Source organism: Lygodium microphyllum, chromosome 4, assembly GCF_053477565.2.
Source record: "Lygodium microphyllum isolate KBCC chromosome 4, Lygodium_microphyllum_v1.1.10, whole genome shotgun sequence".
NCBI classification, from domain to species: domain Eukaryota; kingdom Viridiplantae; phylum Streptophyta; class Polypodiopsida; order Schizaeales; family Lygodiaceae; genus Lygodium; species Lygodium microphyllum.
The window spans coordinates 145,017,924-145,023,063 of NC_141138.1; the positions used below are offsets into that span (position 1 = coordinate 145,017,924).

General features: G+C 39.6%; 1 pseudogene; it reads left to right on the forward strand.

The window, feature by feature from the left end:
• Positions 1 to 3,206: 3,206 nt before the first annotated feature.
• On the forward strand, positions 3,207 to 3,841 carry LOC148037728 (large ribosomal subunit protein eL20-like; annotated as a pseudogene).
• Positions 3,842 to 5,140: the final 1,299 nt, after the last annotated feature.

Here is a 5,140-nt window from a genome sequence, read left to right on the forward strand (position 1 = left end):
TTAAAAGCTCTTATTGTTGCTTCTTTATGTTAGCCATGAGGTCTCATGTGTCATTTACTTCAACCTTACCGCAACTTAGTTGAGCTTCTTAATGGCTAGCAATGGCTTTCTTGTCTTCTTTACTTCTCTCTCAGTGTAGGTTATCAACACGAATTGCTTCATCGAGCACATACTTGATACTAGAGTGATCCAAGCTTGAGTTTTCTATAATGGTTTCATAAATATTTTCATTTTGCAGATTCCATTAATGAAAGCTTTGGTCATAGCCTTGAGAGTGGGCCTTTCAATAATTTGTATGCATTTAAAGAGGCTTCTTACCTTGGAGACACAATCTCTTATGCTTTCCTTTTCTTGCTACTTAATGTTCATTAGGCTAACGATGAGGTTGTCACCATAAATGGCCTCTCCAAGGAACCTAATGAAGAGATCCTTGAGCAATATAGATTAGGATTTCTCAATGGCATCTATCTTGACCAAGTTTGCCCTATCTCTTTGAGGCACGGTTCGAAAGTTTGCACCTTCTTAGTGTCACTCATAAGGTTATTTGCTTCTCATACTTACTCAATTTGTTTAATGAAGCTATAAGGGGCATCATGTGCTCAATACTTATCAAGTTTTTTTTCCATTAATGGGATTTTAGCTTGTTCCTTGCTCGTAGTGATGTTGCCCATTCCCATTAATAGACATTGAGAAATATGTGTGCCTACTTATAGCATATTACTGCGATCGAACATGCAACCTTGCACTAAATCCGATAATGAATCTTGTGAGGATTATGCAACTCTAGCATTCAACAACATTTTGCAAATGGTGTTATCCATTTCTACTTGCATGTATCCAAGCTACTATCTTGTGTCATTGTTGATGTTCAATAACCAATTTAGAGTGCTAGTGCTTTGATCCAGTAGCTCCATGAGCTTGTGTTTCATGGCTTGAGGGAGCATATTAGAGACATTGAAATTAGCAACATATTGGAAGGTATCAATGTGGCCTAGAAATCATTTGAGGCTCTTCCCAAATCTTCAACTCATTACATTCTATTGTGTGTGGTATCTCTGGCCTCTAGGTGGACTAGTTGAATGGCTGGGTTGATAAGGTTGGGAATAGGATGTTTTCAATATCTATAGATCTACTAGGACTAGGGTCTCTACTTGTAGTGGGAGTCACAAGATCGCATCTACTCTGCAAATGCATGAAACTACATTGCACATTCCAATTTTAAGTTTCCTTTTCATCCATGAGGTTTGTTGTTTTCTTTGTCATTTGTTATTTCCCTTATTCTGGTTCTTATCCATTTGTTCTTACAGTTGTTTGTTTATCTAGCAAGTAATATTTTCTTAATCTCAGTGTAGATTATACTCATGCATTGTGTGCAAAAAAGATTTCTCTTTTTCTCAAACAACTCGTGAATTCACAAAACAATCAACTTGCAACATCGTAGACAATCTAGAGTCAAGTTGATGATATTGTTTCCATGGGTTCAATTGTTTTTTTATGATGAGTTCCCTTTTGATTCCCTTGGTTCTTATGTTTTGGCTTTTGGTTTATGTTCACTTCTCAAAGTTTATTTTATACAAAGATGTATGTGTGCAATGGTTTGATTCAATCTATATGCTCTATGCCTAGATGTGTGGGTGTTGTATGTGAAGGCGAACACATAGGGATGCACTAGGATGTCTATCCTAGGATAGCAATATGGGTCGATGTGCATGTGTGCCATTGCTAATGTGAGATAACTTACATGTATTTGGGTAGACAAAGGGACAATTACATAAGGGTTATTGTGCAGTTATGCATAGCTACGAGGGTGGTGCACTAGGAGTTAACTACGTGTGCAGTAGTGTGTAATGCAAATGTACTATGGTAGTGTGGCTAAGTAGCGCGCTAATGCAAGTGCACTAGGGTTGAGCAACCATGTCCTAGAATGTAATGGGACGCACTAGGTTCTATGTGGGTAAACCAATGGTTAAGGCTAGTATGCAAGGATGTGACTAGTGCAAGTGTATCTTATGTTGAGTGCAAGAATGGGTTGGTATGTAAGTATAGGTAGGTGCACTAGGATGTAGGGTGCAACATGTGCACTAAGGTATCATGCAAACCAATGCATGTGGAATTCACTAAAAGGAGTGTTCATAGCCAAGATGCATATAATGTCGTGCACTAGGGTTGATGTGCAAGGATGAGATAATTGCACTAGGGTCTCGATACTTGTAGTGCACTAGGGTACTACACTAAGCTTAGTGCACTAAGATGGAAGGCTAAGTGCAGGAGATGATAAGTGATGCAAGTGTGATGTGCACCAGAGTGGTGGGCTAAGTTCAGAAGTATATGTGAATGGAAATGTGTGCCCTAATATGTGGTGATGTCCACTAAGTGTGTGCAAAGATGTGTGATTGTATGGTGTGTCCTAAGGGATTTGTATACTAATTAAATTGCAAGGAGCAACATTGGTTCTAGTGCATGTGTGCACTAATCCATGTGCACTTATGTGTGCATGCAAGGATATGCACATGTACATGCAATGGCAAGGTGGTTCTTGCCCCCAAAATTTTACCCTCACTTTACTTAAGTGGCTCACTCTCTTCAAATAAGAGGCTCATTTTTTTAGTTACAAGTTGTGGATCTCTTATTCATGTCCATCTTTAAATCATGTTTATAATTTGACCTACCTTTTCTCTTTATTTCTTATAGGCTTTTGGGTTCTTTTGGTGAATTCCTATGACCTCAAAGCCAAGCAGAGGTAGGGACAATGCTAAGGATCTCTCTCTCTCTCTCTCTCTCTCTCTCTCTCTCTCTCTCTCTCTCTCTCTCTCTCTCTCTCTCTCTCTCTCTCTCTCTCTCTCTCTCTCTCTCTCTCTCTCTCTCTCTCTCTCTCTCTCTCTCTCTCTCTCTCTCTCTCTCTCTCTCTCTCTCTCTCTCTCTTTGCACCTCCTCTATCATCCCAACAATTGTTGTTGATGAAGGTAATTCTCCTATCTGAGCTACCTATCTCTATTTTATTGCAAGAACTAATAGTCCTAAATTACCTATCTGAGCTACCAATCTCTATTTTCTTGCAAAGAACTAATAGTCCTAGCTTAGAGAGAGAGAGAGAGAGAGAGTGTGTGTGTGTGTGTGTGTGTGTGTGTGAGTGAGTGAGAGAGAGAGAGAGCTTTCAAAGGCAAGAGAGGCCAAGTGAGAAGGAGAGGGTCGTGGGGTTTGGAGATATGAGGTTCTACCAATGCTAGGTGGTCAAGAGAGGCTTGCCGACAACAATGAATGAGCATCCCAATATCTACCAAATGAAGCTCAAGACCACGAATGATACTTCCTTTCAAGAAGCTAAAAAAGATCAAGAAGTCTCATGGCTAGATTCTTACAATCAATTATATATTCGAGAAAAATCCTACCACTATCATAAATTATGGAATTTGGGTTCATTGCCAAAGTAAGGCAAGTTATTGCAACATGTACAAGTAGTATCATGATACCACATTGAATGGTGCTATGGAACAAATATATGATGAGATTGCTTCTCAACATCATGTGGTATCTCCTTGCATTTAGATAATCAAAACTGCAACATCATGTGGTATCTCCTCGCATTTAGATCATCAAAGCTACAACATTGTGTGGTATCTCCTTGCATTTAGATCATCAAAATTGCAACATCATGTGGTACCTCCTTGCATTTAGATCATTAAAAAACTGCAACTATTCCATGAAGCTTTGCAAGAGAGAAAACACCAAGCAATTCCATGACTCAAAATTCAAGTTTCCATTGATCTTTTGTAACATCCACCCTCCAACAAGAAAGTTGAAGATAGCGTACAAGGCCAATAGGCCCAACACATTTGTCTAAGCCTTGCAATAGCAAGCCAACAATTTTGAATAAAGGCAATGCTTTGAGATTTTAAAACTATTTTACTAGCTTTAATTGTAGTCCTCTTATTGCCAAACTATTAGTTTTAGAGAATAATCAAAGTTTTCAGTATTATAGCCATTTAAGTGGAGGAGAGAGAGAGAGAGAGAGAGAGAGAGAGAGTATATTAACGTCTCTAAAAGGCCAATGTGGCCTATGAGACCAAAGCAGTACATACAATGATGGTGTGTTTCTCATCTATGCCTATAAGACTGAAAAGGAAATGAAATAGTGTCCCATAAAAGGGAAACATGTCAGTGATCTGAAAGTGAGAGTAGAGAAAGGAAAACTCTCCATCAATGATATGTCTGTTCTCTAGGGAGGTGTATCTCTGCATAGCTGAGGCGTCTTGGCATCTGTCTCCTGTGGCGCTCAATGATGGTTTTAATTTGTCTGTGGTGTGGATGTCTAGGCCTTCGTCCGGGTGGACGTGGGCGCCTAGACCGGCTAAGTGCCACTGCTCTATCCAAAGGGACACCTACAGAAGATGAGGTCCAATGATGATGTACTCCTGTAGGCTGTGTGGCAGTAGTAGTGGTATCTGCCATACTCTGTCGTGTATCCATGAAAGAGAGAGAGAGAGAGAGAGAGAGAGAGAGAGAGAGAGAGAGAGAGAGAGAGAGAGAGAGAGAGAGAGAGAGAGAGAGAGAGAGAGAGAGAGAGAGAGAGAGAGAGAGAGAGAGTTGAGAATGTGCTTACAATGATGTGATTCTTATGTACTATCAATGTGTCTTCCAAATCGTGCTGTAGTTTAGTAGTGTGTTTTCAATTGACCATAGTTAAGGGGAATACTATCTTCAAGCTCTAGGATCCACACTCACACAACTAATTACCAATGCCATGATGACCCCAAGTGGTGCACAATATGTAAGTATAATTTTGACTAGGGCTATTGTTGGAGAACTAGCTACTATGCAAAGAAGGCCAATCTTTTTTAATAAGATTACAACCATCACAATTGCACCTAAGGAGAAAAAGTAGCATCGACATGTAAGAGAGTAATTGAAGCTACTCTATTAGGATCAAAACTAAAGTAGCAACTGGCAAGTGCCTTTGCCTAGCCAAGCGACTGCAATAGACATGAATGAAACAAAGATGAGTAGTCAAAAGGTAATCTATTGAAGTTGTGTATGATGTTGAGTTAGTAGGTGATAACCAAGGTGACATGAAGGCCAATATACTAGCATCAATAGGAGTCTATCTTATTGAGCTCTTTTGGCACAAGCATGATAGGTTGTT